The sequence below is a fragment of the Bubalus bubalis genome, chromosome 2 (genome assembly GCF_019923935.1).
Source record: "Bubalus bubalis isolate 160015118507 breed Murrah chromosome 2, NDDB_SH_1, whole genome shotgun sequence".
Taxonomy (NCBI): Eukaryota; Metazoa; Chordata; class Mammalia; order Artiodactyla; family Bovidae; genus Bubalus; species Bubalus bubalis.
The window spans coordinates 74559934-74576701 of record NC_059158.1 but is presented as its reverse complement, the minus strand read 5'-3'; the positions used below and the strand labels follow the sequence as shown (position 1 = coordinate 74576701).

Below are 16768 nucleotides of genomic sequence, written 5' to 3'. Positions count from 1 at the left end.
ACCATTTACTGACAGAACAGGATTGCAATTAATTTGTTAATATCAATGGAATTTTAAGGCACAGCCGCTCTAACAACAAATTTAATCACTGAATTATACCAGTGCTTATGGACAGTTCAAAATTACTCATTGGTCAAGCGCATCAATCTGACCTTTTAAATATCAGGAACTGACAAGTTTTACTGGTTACCCTTTGGTAATCATATAGTTTTGTTTCCTATGTCTGTGAGTCTATTTCTGTTTTGTAAATAAGTTCATACTATTTTTTTAGATTTCACATACAAATGATATCATATAATATTTGTCTCCCTGTCTGCTTACTTCCCTTAGTATAATCTCTATGTCCATCCATTAGCTGCAAAGAGCATTATTTTATTCTTTTTTATGGCTGAATAATGACCAACAAGGGCTTAATTTTCAAAATATACAAAGAGCTCATACAACTCAATAACAAAAAAACCACACAACTACATATTAAAGAAGAGAAGAAATGGTGTCTAACCTTCCTTCTTTATTTTGAGGTCAATCCTTTATTTATTAGTTTCAGTATCTGCCTTCTTGAGGAGCTTAGCTTTAAAGAGATTCTGGTAATAATTTTTCTGCAGTAGAATTTTGTTGAAGGATTTAAGAAAAAGTTCTGCCATCAGATGTAATGCTGTCTCAGTGGCTATGCTGGGAGGATTCAACTTCTTCAAAGCATTACACAGAAGAACTCAGTAACAGATACAGTGGGATAGGCCAGATGGTCAACGGAGTTTATCATCTTTTTAAAGAAAATCACTCCAGCATGCTCCTAGGTATCTTTCTAGTACAAGCTTATGATCAGACAATTATTTTGTTAAATTTCCCAAACATGTTCTCAAGCAACAAAACTTCCTCCCACATGAAAGACTGATGGCAAGATGGAGGAGCAGCGTGTGGGAGCTCTGTTGCAGAAAACTGCTATCAGTGCTACAGCTTAGTGTAACTTTCTTCAAGAAAAACTCAATCAAATCTTAGGGGAAATAAGGCAAGGAAAAGAGTACTGACATGCCAACAAATGTTTGCAACAAGTATAAAATAATACCTCAATTTAAGCTACTTATTAATTTTCATATTGTTTAAACACACTAAAAGCTTTGGCATAAACAAGAATGGATAGAGACACTTGAAACATTAAGTATCAAACATCATTTTGGCTGTTAGAGGTATGGCGGGAGCTCTTATTTAGGCATTAATACAGAGAAAGAAATTTTCTATATGTCAAGAATATCCAGTGACACCATTTTGAATTTAAAATTTACTTTTATTAGAAATGTGAAACTTACCATGGTATCATATAGTCAGTTCCAAATACTCTTAAATTACAGCTAAGTTTAAAAAAATGACAAAGTAACTTTAAATATATGGCAACTCAGACTTAAAAGCAATACAGAGACTCAATTTATCTGGATCAGAAACCAACAGCCAGCAACTGGTAGATATATCTAGACGATAACCAAGTACTGCCGGAGACTGGGCAAGGACTAGCTTAAGAGAGGAAAATCCCTGGGGCCCAACCTTAAAGGGGCCTTGACACTTTTGTGAGTTTTACTTCCAGAAACCCCATCAAGTTCTCACTGTCAACAGCAAAGAACAATCCCCTTGTACTTCCCTTCCAACAGTGGGAAGGGAGAAGTAACTATTTTGACATATGCCCAGAGCATTTTGTTGCCTTGAACAAGTGCTTAACCTCAAAGGAAGCTATGGCTCAGTGGTAAAGAATCCACCTACCAATGCAGGAGATGTGGGTTAGAGTCTTGGATTGGGAAGATTCCCTGGAGAAGGAAATGGCAACCCACTCCAGTATTCTTGCCTGGAAAACCCATGGACAGAGAAGCCTAGTGGGCTACCATCCACGGAGAGTTGAACACAACTTACTGACCAAGCAACAACCACAATAACCTATGTGAGGGAAGAAAGAAGCTGTACGAAGTGAAGGGAAAAAAGCTGAGAAACACTTGTGAAGGTTACAGCCCAGGGGCAGAGGCTTACTAAAACAGTGAAACTTAGTCACAGAATTATATGACGGAATGTTTCCCCTTCCTTCCCTCATATCTTACCACTGCATCAGTAGGGTTCCTGTAAAATATCAGATTGCAACTGAAGCCAGGCTCAGCTTCTATTAACAGAATCTGTAGGAAAACCCAAAGATAAAAGAGGAGACAAAAGGACACCAGAGGAAACTTATCCTTTATAATTTACAGCTACAACAAAGAGTAAGTAGAATCTAACTCCTAGCCAGACAAACATAAAACCTCACTCTAAAGGCCTATTTACCTTGGTTCTGTCTACCTGATACAGCATGTCTGGCATTCAACCAAAAATTATAAGTTTGCTAGGAGGCAAAAACCATAGACTGGAGAGACAAAGCAAGCATCAGAATCAAACTCAGCTATAATGAAGATTCTGGAATTATCAGATTGGGAATCTAAAATAACAAGATTCATAAGCTAAGGGCTCTAACAGCAAAAGTGGACAACATGCAAAACAGATGGGTAATGTGAGCAGAGAGATGGAAACTCTGAGAAATAATCTAATGGAAATGATAGGGGAAAAAACACTAACGGAAATAAAGAATGCCTTTGATGAGCTCATCAGCAGACGAGGCGTAACTGAGGAAAGAATCAAGAAGCTTTTAAGATAGGTCAACAGAAGCTTCTCAAACTGAACAGAAAATTTTTTAAAACATGGGCCTCATGTGAAGGAGTCAGAATATCCAAAAACTGTAAGACAATTACAAAAGGTGTAACATATGTACAATAGGAATACCAGAAAGAGATAAGAGAAAAGAATGGAAAAAAAATCTGCAATAATAATGGCTGAGATTTTTCAACACTAATGATAGACTCCAAAATACAAATCCAGGAAGTTCAGAGAACACCAAGCAGTATAAATACAAAACAATCCATACCCAGGTATATGATATTCAAACTGCAGAAAATAAAAGATGCAGAGAAAGATGAAAGATGTCAGAGGGGGAAAAAACTTAATCAAGAGAGGAACAAGGATAAGAATCCTATGAGACTTCTCTTAAGAAACCATTCAAGTAAGGAGAGTAGACTGAACTATTTAAAGGTTGAAAGGAAAAACCCACTAGTATAGAAATTATCCAGTATCCAGTAAATTATCCTTCAAAAGAAGAAATATAAGATAAATATTTTATTCTTCTTAACTGATCTAACAGATAACACCTTATTCAAAATGATAACTGCAATAATAAATTGGAGGCATTATATTAATAACTATGGATAAATGAAATGTATGCAGCAATGTTGCAAGAGATAGGAGGAAGGAATTGGTAAACCCAATTGGTTTACTCTGTTATAAGACACTGGTACTACGTGTGAAGTGGTATAGAGTTATCTGTAAGTGGACTTAGGTTAGTTCTAAATGTACACTGGAAATTCTAGGATGGCAACTAAAAAAGTAAGCATAAATGATATGCTACGAGAGGACAGAAAATGGAATCACATAAAATACTCAATTAAAACCAGAGAAAGCAAAGAGTGGAAGACAAAAACAAAGAACAAGGGCAACAAATAGAAAACAATTATAAATATGGTAGATCTTAGTCTGGAGAAGGCAATGGCACCCCACTCCAGTCCTCTTGCCTGGAAAATCCCATGGATGGAGGAGCCTGGTGGGCTGCAGTCCATGGGGTTGTGAAGAGTCGGACACGACTGAGCGGCTTCACTTTCACTTTTCACTTTCATGCATTGGAGAAGGAAATGGCAACCCACTCCAGTGTTCTTGCCTGGAGAATCCCAGGGACGGGGGAGCCTGGCGGGCTGCCGTCTATGGGGTTGCACAGAGTCAGACACGACTGACGCGACTTAGCAGCAGCAGCAGCAGATCTTAATCCAATTGTATCCATAATAGATTTAAAAAACATCCAACTGTATGTTGCCTACAAGAAACCCAGTTTAGGGCGTCTTAAAAAGTGGTGTCTAGTCCTGCCTCGGTTTACTGTGCTGCGTTTCCCTAGTCGGCTCTCAACCCTCCATCAGATTGTATTGCTCTTAAATCGCTAACCCCCACCTCCTTGCAATCCCTCTTTCTTGGTCAATAATCTCAACTCCTACATCACAAGGAAGCTGTGAGAAAAAACTCCTCCACCCTTTCTTGCCTTCCTTCATCTGCAGACCTATCCATGCCTCCTGTTGGTTTCCCCTCCAGGCACTTGGCCCCTTCCAGTGAGGGAGTCATGGCTCTTGACTCCATCATCCGTCAGTCCTTCTGTGAGACCACTTGACCAAATTTAGTGCATATGTGGAATGTTTTACAGAATTTAAAGCATCTTTTAAAATTGGATTTTATCCTTAATTGCTTATTGTTCCACTTAAGATTTAAATAAATAAATAATAAATAAAATAAAGTAATAAAGCATTACATCAGCAGTATGATTTAGTACTTGCCGAAGGTATCTTTTGATCTCTTGGTTTTACTAAAATTGATTTATTAATTGCTAGACAATTATTTACATGAAATCTCACATTGATCTCAACAAAAGATCAGAATTAAAACTCTTAGGTAGATACAAAAACTATAGAGATTGTTTTCATTTTTGCTTCTGTAATGTTTATGCTACCTTTTAACTTTTAGTTTTGACTGCCTTGATTATGTGACTTTTCAATAAAAATTTTCAGTCTTAAAAAAAAAAAGAAACCCAGTTTAAAGACACTGAGGGAAAAAAAAGATTAAAAGTAAAGATACAGAGAAAGATATACCATGCTAACACTAATAAAATAAAGCTGGAGTATCACTTTATTTTCAGATAAAGCATATTTCAGACCAAGGAATATGCTTTCAGACCAATCCTTTATGAAAGATAAACAGAGACAATTACATAATGAAAATAGGGCACATTCTCTAACACATAACAATCCCAAATGTGTATGCACCTAATAAGACAGTATTAAAATACGTGAGGCCAAAACTGATATAAATGTTTTCAGAAATAGATAAATCCCCTATTATAGTTGGAGTGAACTTCCGGACTCCTCTATCAGAAACTGACAGATCTACCAGGCAAAAAATCAGCAGGACATAGTTGAACAGCACCATTCCCATCAACTGGATCTAGTTGTTATTTATTGAGCACTTCATCCAATCAAAGCAGAATATACATTCTTCTCAAGCTCATATGGAAAAGTCACCATACTACACTCTGAGCCATAACCTTAAGATACACCTTCAGTTCAGTTCAGTTCAGTTGCTCAGTCATATCTGACTCTTTGCGACCCCATGAATTGCAGCATGCCAGGCCTCCCTGTCCATCACCAACTCCCGGAGTTCACTCAGTCTCAAGTCCATCGAGTCAGTGATGCCATCCAGCCATCTCATCCTCTGTCGTCCCCTTCTCCTCCTGCCCCCAATCCCTCCCAGCATCAGAGTCTTTTCCAATGAGTCAACTCTTCGCATGAGGTGGCCGAAGTACTGGAGTTTCATCTTCAGCATCATTCCTTCCAAAGGAATCCCAGGGCTGATCTCCTTCAGAATGGTGGTTGGATCTCCTTGCAGTCCAAGGGACTCTCAAGAGTCTTCTCCAACACCACACTTCAAAAACATCAATTCTTCGGTGCTCAGCCTTCTTCACAGTCCAACTCTCACATCCATACATGATCACTGGAAAAACCATAGCCTTGACTAGATGGACCTTTGTTGGCAAAGTAATGTGTCTGCTTTTGAATATGCTGTCTAGGTTGGTCATAACTTTCCTTCCAAGGAGTAAGCGTCTTTTAATTTCATGGCTGCAATCACCATCTGCAGTGATTTTGGAGCCCAGAAAAATAAAGTCTGACACTGTTTCCCCATCTATTTCCCATGAAGTGATGGGACAAGATGCCATGATCTTCATTTTCTGAATGTTGAGCTTTAAGCCAACTTTTTCACTCTCCACTTTCACTTTCATCAAGAGGCTTTTCAGTTCCTCTTTACTTTCTGCCATAAGGGTAGTGTCATCTGCATATCTGAGGTTATTGATATTTCTCCCGGCAATCTTGATTCCAGCTTGTGCTTCTTCCAGCCCAGCGTTTCTCATGATGTACTCTGCATAAAAGTTAAATAAGCAGGGTGACAATATACAGCCTTGATGTACTCCTTTTCCTATTTGGAACCAGTCTGTTGTTCCATGTCCAGTTCTAACTGTTGCTTCCTGACCTGCATATAGGTTTCTCAAGAGGCAGGTCAGGTGGTCTGGTATTCCCATCTCTTTCAGAATTTTCCACAGCTTATTGTGATCCACACAGTCAAAGGCTTTGGCATAGTCAATAAAGAAGAAATAGGTCTTTTTCTGGAACTCTCTTGCTTTTTCGATGATCCAGCGGATGTTGGCAATTTGATCTCTGGTTCTTCTGCCTTTTCTAAGACCAGCTTGAACATCTGGAAGTTCATGGTTCATATACTGCTGAAGCCTGGCTTGGAGAATTTTGAGCATTACTTTACTAGTGTGTGAGATGAGTGCAATTGTGCAGTAGTTGGAGCATTCTTTGGCATTGCCTTTCTTTGGGACTGGAATGAAAACTGACCTTTTCCAGTCCTGTGGCCACTGCTGAGTTTTCCAAGTTTGCTGGCATATTGAGTGCAGCACTTTCACAGCATCATCTTTCAGGATTTGAAATAGCTCAACTGGAATTCCATCACCTCCACTAGCTTTGTTCATAGTGATGCTTTCTAAGGCCCACTTGATTTCACATTCCAGGATGTCTGGCTCTAGGTGAGTGATCACACCATTGTGATTATCTTAGTCGTGAAGCTCTTTTTTGTACAGTTCTTCTGTGTATTCTTGCCACCTCTTCTTAATATTTTCTGCTTCTGTTAGGTTCATACCATTTCTGTCCTTTGTCGAGCCCATCTTTGCATGAAATGTTCCCTTGGCATCTCTAATTTTCTTGAAGAGATCTCTAGTCTTTCCCATTCTGTTGTTTTCCTCTATTTCTTTGCATTGATCACTGAGGAAGGCTTTCTTATCTCTTCTTGCTATTCTTTGGAACTCTGCATTCAGATGCTTGTATCTTTCCTTTTCTTCTTTGCTTTTTGCCTCTCTTCTTTTCACAGCTATTTGTAAGGCCTCCACAGACAGCCATTTTGCTTTTTTGCATTTCTTTTCCATGGGGATGGTCTTGATCCCTGTCTCCTGTACAGTGTCACGAACCTCTGTCCATAGTTCATCAGGCACTCTATCAGATCTAGTCCCTTAAATCTATTTGTCACTTCCACTGTATAATCATATAGGATTTGATTTAGGTCATACCTGAATGGTCTAGTGGTTTTCCCCACTGTCTTCAGTTTAAGTCTGAATTTGGCAATAAGGAGTTCATGATCTGAGCCACAGTCGGCTCCCGGTCTTGTTTTTGTTGACTGTATAGAGCTTCTCCATCTTTGGCTGCAAAGAATATAATCAATCTGATTTTGGTGTTGACCATCTGGTGATGTCCATGTGTACAGTCTTCTCTTGTGTTGTTGGAAGAGGGTGTTTGCTATGACCAGTGCGTTCTCTTGGCAAAACTCTATTAGCCTTTGCCCTGCTTCATTCTGTATTCCAAAGCCAAATCTGCCTGTTACTCCAGGTGTTTCTTGACTTCCTACTTTTGCATTCCAGTTCCCTATAATGAAAAGGACATCTTTTTTGGGTGTTAGTTCTAAAAGGTCTTGTAGGTCTTCATTGAACTGTTCAACTTCAGCTTCTTCAGCGTTACTGGTTGGGGCATAGACTTGGATTACTGTGATACTGAATGGTTTGCCTTGGAAATGAACAGAGATCATTCTGTCGTTTTTGAGATTGCATCCAAGTACTGCATTTCAGACTCTTTTGTTGACCATGATGGCTACTCCATTTCTTCTAAGGGATTCCTGCCCACAGTAGTAGATATAATGGTCATCTGAGTTAAATTCACCCATTCCAGTCCATTTTAGTTGGCTGATTCCTAGAATGTCAACGTTCACTCTTGCCATCTCCTGTTTGACCACTTCCAATTTGCCTTGATTCATGGACCTGACATTCCAGGTTCCTATGCAATATTGCTCTTTACAGCATTGGACCTTGCTTCTATCACCAGTCACATCCACAACTGGGTATTGTTTTTGCTTTGGCTCTATCCCTTTATTCTTTCTGGAGTTATTTCTCCACTGATCTCCAGTAGCATATTGGGCACCTACCGACCTGGGGAGTTCCTCTCTCAGTATCCTTCATTTTGCCTTTTCATACTGTTCATGGGGTTCTCAAGGCAAGAACCCTGAGGTCAGGGGTGGCAGCTGAGAGGAGCAACCCCACATCCAAGCAGCGGTGGCTGCGTGGGCGCAGGAGGGCCGAGAGGAGCTACTCCATGTTCAAGGTTAGGTGGGGGTGGCCAGTGAGGAGATACCCCTCGTTCAAGGTAAGGAGCAGCGGCTGTGCTTTGCTGGAGCAGCCGTGAAGAGATATCCCATGTCCAAGGTAAGAGAAACCCAAGTAAGATGGTAAGTGTTGCGAGAGGGCATCAGAGAGCAGGCACACTGAAACCATAATCACAGAAAACTAATCAATCTAATCACACGGACCACAGCCTGGTCTAACTCAATGAAACTAAGCCATGCCCTGTGGGGCTACCCAACACAGATGGGTCATGGTGGAGAGGTCTGACAGACTGTGGTCCACTGGAGAATGGAATGGCAAACCACTTCAGTATTCTTGCCTTGAGAACATATACCTTAACATTTATAAAAGAACGGAAATCATACAAAGAATGCTCTGAGACCAAAATGGAATTAAACTAGAAACCAATATAGAATAAGCACCAGAAAATCGCAAAATATTTGGAGATTAAATAAACACACTTATAAATAACACACAGAAGAAATCTCAAGAGAAACTTAGTATTTTGAACTAAATGAAAATACAACTGCTGTATAATAAAGAACTTGGGAGCCTCTGTCCCCAGTTTGTGGAAGGGAGCCTCTAAATATTGGAGATTTCCTGAGTGATAGAGTGTCATGGTGAGCCCCTAGAATGCTTATGCCAAGGAGGTGAGTCAGGATGGGGCCGGCCACAGGAGAAAGGCCAACCATGTGATTAGAGGGTTGGAGCTTTGAGCAATATGTCAGCCTGATATCCAGGGGAAGGAAGAGGGATAAGAGATTGAGTTCAACGACATGGCCATTGATTCAGTGAACCATGCCTATGTAATTAAACCCTAATAAAAACTCTAGACGGCATGGATGAGCTTCCCTGGTTAACAGTGCTCTGTGCGTATGGGTGCACATCAACACGTAAGGAAGATGACACCCGAAGACTCTGTGCAGAGAGGACACCAGAAGCTATGTGACTAGGGTAGGCAGAAGCAAGGCAATTTTGTGTTAAAGTGTGAAATTTTTCTTTTCTACATATTGTGTGATTCCGTTTATATGGAATTTCCAGAATAGGCAATTAAAAAAAAAAAGCAGAAAGTAGACTGATGGTTGCCTAAGACTGGGGAAGACTGGGGATAAGAACTGAAGAATGTGGGGTTTCATTTTGAGGAAATGATAATGTTTTAAAATTGACCATCATAATGGGCGGACAACTCTGAATATACAAATTCAAAGCCATTGAACTGTATACTTCAAATGGGTGAACTGTATGGTGTGTAAATTATAACTCAATAAAGCTGTTAAAAAACATTTTTCAAAGAAATGAAAAGACAAGCCACAAACCTGGAGAAAATATTTGCAGAAGACACATCTGATAAAGGATCGATACCCCAGTTATATAAAGAATTCTTAAAACTCAACAAAAATAACCCAGTTTTAAAAAACGGGCCAAAGGCCTTAACAGACACCTCACCAAGAAGATATACAGATGGCAAATAAGCATATAAAAAGATGTGCTGAATAATATGTCATCAGGGAAGTGCAAAATAAAACAAGGTACCACTCTACACCAACCAGAATGACCAAAATTCCTAACACTGACAATGCCAAATGCTGATGAGGATGTGGTGCAACGGGAGCTCTCATTCATTGTTGGTAGGAATGCAAAATGGTGCCCTACTTTGGAAGACAGTTTGGGAGCTTCTTATAAAACTAAATATATTCTTACCACATGATCCAGCAATTATGTTCCTTCATATTTACTTAAGCAAGCTGAAAACTATAACCAAATAAAAACCTGCATGTAGATGTTAATAGAGCAGCTTTATTTGAAACTGTCAAAACATGGGAGTAACCAAGATGTGCTTCAGCAGGTGAATGGATCAATAAACTGTGGTACATCCAGACAATGGGCTGTTACTCAGCACTATAAAGAAATGAGCTAATATGCCATGAAAAGACATGGAGGAACCTTAAATGCATATTACTAAGTTAAAGAAGGGCTTCCCAGGTGGTGCTGGTTGTAAAGAATCCACTTGCCAATGTAGGAGACATAAGAGACCTGGGTTTGATCTCTGGGTTGGGAAGATCCCCTGGAGAAGGAAATGGCAACCCACTCCAGTATTCTTGGCTGGAAGGAAAATCCCATGGATAGAGAAGCCTGGGGGACTACAGTTCAGTGTTGCAAAGAGTCGGACACAATTGAAGCGCCTTAACATACACAAGTGAAAGAAGCCCATCTTAAAGGCTACATCCAGTATGCTTCCAACAATATGACCTTCAGAAAAAGGTGAAATTATGGAGAGAGTAAAAGGATCAGTGGTTGTCAGGGATTAGAGGGGAGGGAGGGACGAATGCTCAGAGCACAAATGATTTTTTAGGACAGTGAAACTACTTTGTATGAGACTATACTGGTAGACGCTTACTCCTTGGAAGAAAAGTTATGACCGACCTAGACAGCATATTGAAAAGCAGAGACCTTACTCTGCCAACAAAGGTCCATCTAGTCAAGGCTATGGTTTTTCCAGTAGTCATGTATGGATGGGAGAGTTGGACTGTGAAGAAAGCTGAGAGCCGAAGAATTGATGCTTTTGAACTGTGGTGTTGGAGAAGACTCTTGAGATTCCCTTGGACTGCAAGGACATCCAACCAGTCCACTCTAAAGGAGATCAGTCCTGGGTGTTCTTTGGAAGGAATGATGCTAAAGCTGAAACTCCAGGACTCTGGCCACCTCAGGTGAAGAGTTGACTCACTGGAAAAGACTGATGCTGGGAGGGATTAGGGGCAGGAGGAGAAGGGGATGACAGAGGATGAGATGGCTGGATGGCATCACTGACTCGATGGACGTGAGTCTGAGTGAACTCCAGGAGTTGGTGATGGACAGGGAGGCCTGGTGTGCTGCGATTCATGGGGTCACAAAGAGTCGGACATGACTGAGCAGTCGACTGAACTGAACTGACCTGAACTGAACTGATACTGGTAGATACATGCCATCATACATTTGTCCAAACCCATGGAAGGCACAATACCAAGAGTGAGACCTATGGTAAACTATGGACTTTGAATAATGATGATGTGTCAATGTAGGTTCATCAGCTACAACAAATGTCCCACTCTGCTGGGGGATGTTGATAATAGGAGAGGTTATGTATCTGTGGGGGCAGGTGGGGGATGCTGATAATGGGAGAGGTTATGTATCTGTGGGGGCAGGTGGCATATGGAAACTGCTTTTCTCTCAATTTTGCCGTGACCCCTAAACTGCTCTAAAAAATAAAGTCTATTAAGAAAAAACACAAACAAGACTGAAACAAAACAAACAAAAAGATTAAGTAAGAGACATACAGATATATGTGACCATTCACTCTATTAAAGCCAAAAAAATAAAACAGAAAAAAAAAAACCCCACTTGCTTTGTTGAAAAGCACCAATTTGTATTAAAAAAAAAATGCTAGTTTCAATTTACATTAAAAATATGAGTAAGTAACAGAAGGTAAGAGGCAATGATAGGAATAAGGGCTACAGAGTGTAAACAAAAGGCCAGTGGGCCAGGCATTTAGTTATGTTGTACTATAAAAATATTTTACTAATATTCAGTCACCACTGAAGCTTATAAGTTTTATATATAATTTTGATGTATCTAGAGTGTACAAAAACTTACAAAGTTAAGATGATCTTATCAGTAGAAAAGATATTCTAAACCAGCTTAGCCAAGAGAAGCATTTTGATTGCCTAATTTAACTTTGTAAAGGAGAAGTAAATCTTATAGCTGGTCTCTGTAAACCTCACAGCTGGAATGTTCTAACAGCACCTTGTAGTTTCCAGTGATCAAAGTAAGTTACTTTATATACTAAACTAAGAATTTCATAATAGAAATAATGTAACACCAGGGGGTGCAGTTATCATGAAATAATTACACTCCTGGGAGATTACAGGCACAAGGCTGTACCCCAGGGGTGTGATTATCCCATGATAACCACATCCACTGAAATTGCCTTATTGCAAAAATAATCTCTATTCACTGGTGAGACATTATTCAATAGGTGTTTTTTTTTAAATGAAAAGATTTTTTAGCTTGAATCAGCAAGTGGATTAGGAAATTGGCCAGTTTATTTTTCATTACATTCAAATTCAGAATATAACATCATTATTTGCTTTGCCATTTGATACAGCAGAGTATTTTTTATTTTGTTTTTGAGAGACCCTTTAGGAGTTTCTATTAATGTTAGTTAAGTGGTACTGCTAAATTCAGGTCAAACTTTAAAAGGTATTAAGTGAACAATACCATTTTAAATAATTTATTTCTATGTATAAGTTTTAATTCCTCTAATATTCATTTAAAAATTATAAATGTATAACCATTGTCAATATTTTAGTCTATCTCCTTCCAGGCATTTTTATTTTTCTAAAAGCATCTCTCTATATGTCTACTTAAAGATGTAAAGAGAAAAATGAATGGAATCCGTGTAGCTACCTTGTTTTATAATATGCTTTATTTGACCAAATGTTATAAACAATATATATTCATTAAGAAATCTTCCTATCATTTTTTAATGGTTGCATAGTATAGTATTCCCTTGTGACAATATCCCATAATTATTCACTTAATTTTCTTTTATTAGATATTTAGGTTTTCTTACACAATGCTTTACAACAAAACCTTGGGACATATCCAAGACTATTCCCATGGGACAATTTCATGACTGTGTATTATTAGTAAAACATAATTTAAACAAACAAGGACATATTTCCCAAACCTTCAGTTGTTCTTACATACAGTTGAAGCTGATGGTTTTCAACTCTGACAGTACATCAGAAATAGATCAGTAACATTCATCTTATGTGGTATCATAGATAGTGAAAGTTACTGATCTATTTTTACCATAATCTTTAATAGAGTTCAGTGCTTTGAGGTATTCTTAGAAAAGTAAGACAAGATTTAAGAAATTTGAAATGCTGTTTCTTCCTTTTTTTACTTGATATATCCTGGTACATCCTCATGTGTCAACACAGATCAACAGCTCAGTTCATATATCTTATCTAATGGCTATATGGTATTCCATTTTGGCTATACTGGTATTCCAATTAACTCCATAATTAATTTATTTTTTAATATATTTTTTTTTTGGCCATGCCGTGCATCATGTTGGATCTCTGATCAGGGATCAAACCCATGTCCCCTGCAGTGGAAGCAAGCAGTCTTAGTGGAAGCATGGAGTCACTGAACCACCAGGGAAGTCCCATAATTAATTTTTAAAAAATATATTAATAAAGTGCTTACTATGTGCTAGGTACTATTCTAAGCACTACACATGTATTAATTCATTTAGTTCTCATAACAACCTTATGAAGTAGGTACTAGTATAATATCTATTTTACAGACACCACAAACTGAGGCACGGAGGAGTTAACAGCTTGCTTGAAGTCATGGCTACTAAGTAGAGAGCAGGGGTTCCAAATCAGGCATCTTTGTACCTCCACACCTTCAGTCTGAATTTATAGTTCCTTCTGTGCAGAAGGTTGTTCCTTTTGCCTGAGACATCAAATACATGGTTGCACTGTCCTGTCCTCTAGGTCTCAGCCTAATATCACTTCCTCAGAGGGGGCCCTTCCTGACCACCTCACCTAGTTATTCCCCAATTAGTTCTTACCACAGTATCCAATGTAATTGTCATCACAGAATTTATAAATGCGTAGTACTTCCTTAGTTTATTTTCTGTCATTCCCAATAGAATGAAAGAATTTCTGTCTTGGGGCTATATTCCGAGAACCTAGAAAAATCCCTGACACAGAGTAACTACTACACACTTTATTGCTGAATAAATGGGTGAGTTTATTTTACCAACCCTTTACTGATTAGGTTTATTTAGGGTTATTTCTAATCTTTCACTACTATAAACCTTTGAGCATCTACCTTATCACTTTCTTACTATAAATTCCTGGATGTTGAATTTCCAGTAAAATGATATGTATGTTCTTAAGGTTTTTGATAGGTTTTCGATACATCAAATGACTCTTCAAATTTATTAATTTATCTCCACTTTATCAATAGTGGATTAAAATGTTCATTTTATCATACTTGCTCTAACACTGGCTGTGTCACACTTTTAAATCTTTACTGTAAGTTCTTTTGGTTGTTGTTAGTAGACTTTCTAAGTAGATTCAAGAGAAAGTAGGTGAATCAAGTACCAAATAAAGGTCTATCCTGGTCTACAGCCTACATCCTAGTCCCCTAGTATCCCAGGGTCCATCCTACTCATGCTCCCCAAGCAGGTCAGAGTAAGACAAGGCTGAAGAACAAAGACAGCACCGACACGACACTGCCCCTCCACAGCCAACACCAAGTCATTCAGCTGGAAGGGCACCATAAGGATGGAGCGAAGGGAGAGATGAGCAAGATGAAACCCCTTCCAGGAAATAAAATATGCCTTTCAAAATTAGCAACAGATCCCTATGACTACCAAAAGTAGAGCTCAGAGATATCTGTGCTAATGGGTTCTTCATCCTACTCCACTTTCCTTTGCTTTGGGCTTGATTTCTTTGGCGACTTTTCTCCCTTCTTTCCCCAGTTGGGTGAGGGCAGGGGAGAGGGAGCTAGTATGAGGGGTTTAAAAGCACCTGCACTGTGGCATCAGCAGGAGGTTCTTTTGTCAGAGACTGTCACACCAAGGAGGCCGTATCCATATTCTCTCACCACTGAGCAATTTTCCCTCTACTTAAAATGTGTGTTTTTCTGACTGTGCTGGGTTGTTGGTGATGCACTCAGGCTCTTTTCTGCAGTTGTGGGAGCGGGAGCTACTCTCCAGTGGCAGTGCTGGGGCTTCCTGATGCAGAGCGCAGGCTCTAGGGTGCATGGGCTTCAGTAGCTGTGGCACATGGCTTAGCTGCCCCATGGACCAGGGATAGAACCTATGTCCCCTGCACAGACAGGCAGATTCTTAACTACTGGACCCAGGGAGGTCCTTAAGATGTGGTTTTTAAAAATGTTTTAAAGAGAGATAAGGATTTTAAAAAATTCACGTATAATATTTTGTGTGTACTTCCTCTACCCATTCTGACACTCATAACACCACTAATGAAACAGTGTCAAACTTGACAATGGATCAAATTCCTAAACTCCTAATACGAGAACTAGCATCTTGAGTCCAACAGCCTGCATCTGGCCTGCTGGAAGCAAGCCTGATCTCTAGCTATAGAAGAGAGCCTGAAGGTCATCTGCTGACTGAGGGTGAACCTTGAGCTCAGAGGTGGCAGTGGAAGCCTCAGCGAGTCCAAAGAGGTGCATCAGAGGCCGAGATTAGCTGAGAGGATGGCGCTTCATGCCTAGAGCATCTGCTTCAGTAGAGCAGCTCTGCCTTTATATTTTCTACATCTGGGACTGTTGTTGTTTAGTTGCCAGGTCATGTCTGATTCTGTGATTCCCATGGACTGTAGCACACTAGGCTTTCCTGTCCCTCACCATCTCCCAGAGTTTGCCCAAGTACATGTCCATTGAATCAGTGACGCCATCCAACATATCTCATCCTCTGCTGCCCTCTTCTCCTTCTGCCTTCAATCTTTCCCAGCATCAGGATCTTTTCCAATGAGTCAACTGTCCTCATCAGGTGGCCAAAGTATTGGAGCTTCAGCATCAGTCCTTCCAAAGAGTATTCAGAGTTGATTTCATTTACGATTGACTGGTTTGGTCTCCTTGCTTTCCAAGGGACTCTCAAGAGTCTTCTCCAGCACCACAGATGGAAGGCATCAATTTTTCAGCACTCTGCTTTCTTTACTGTCTAGCTCTCACATCTGTACACTACTGGAAAGACCATAGTCTTGACTTCTATGGACCTTTGTTGGCAAAGTGATGTTTCTGCTTTTTAAAACACTGTCTAGGTTTGTCATAGCTTTCCTGCCAAGAAGTAATTGTCTCAATTTCATGGCTGCAGTGACCACCCGCAGTGATTTTAGAGCCCAAGAAGAGGAAATCTCTCACTGCTTTCACCTTTTCCCCTTCTATTTGTCATGAAGTGATGAGACCAGATGCCTTGATCTTAGTTTTTTCACTACTGAGTTTTAAGCCCACTTTTTCACTCTTCTCTTTCACCCTAATCAAAAGGCTTACTTTGGATTACATGTAGGATTTAAAAAAATTTTTTAAAGGTTCTACAGCTGTTTAAAAAATGTGGAAAATCTCTTGAGTTATACTATTATCCTTTATTTTAAAACGAAGAATTGAAACTCATAAAAAGTGAAATGACTTAAGGTTACAGGATTAAGCAGGTTATTGCTATTATGATTCATTAAGAATTATTGTTGGATTAGTGTGGCTGTTTGAACAACATACTAACAAGGCACTGAGAAATTTAAGTTAAAACTTCTCAGTTTTAATATCTTCTTACAAGAAGAACTCAAATGATTTAAACCAAATTCAACCAATTTTTCT

At 39.4% G+C, this 16768-nt stretch overlaps 1 protein-coding gene across 1 annotated transcript in view; it reads right to left on the bottom strand.

The window, feature by feature from the left end:
• Window positions 1-16768, bottom strand: part of CIR1 (corepressor interacting with RBPJ, CIR1) — a 41432-nt gene that overhangs the window by 10654 nt on the left and 14010 nt on the right. The gene's annotated exons all lie outside the window — the stretch shown is intronic.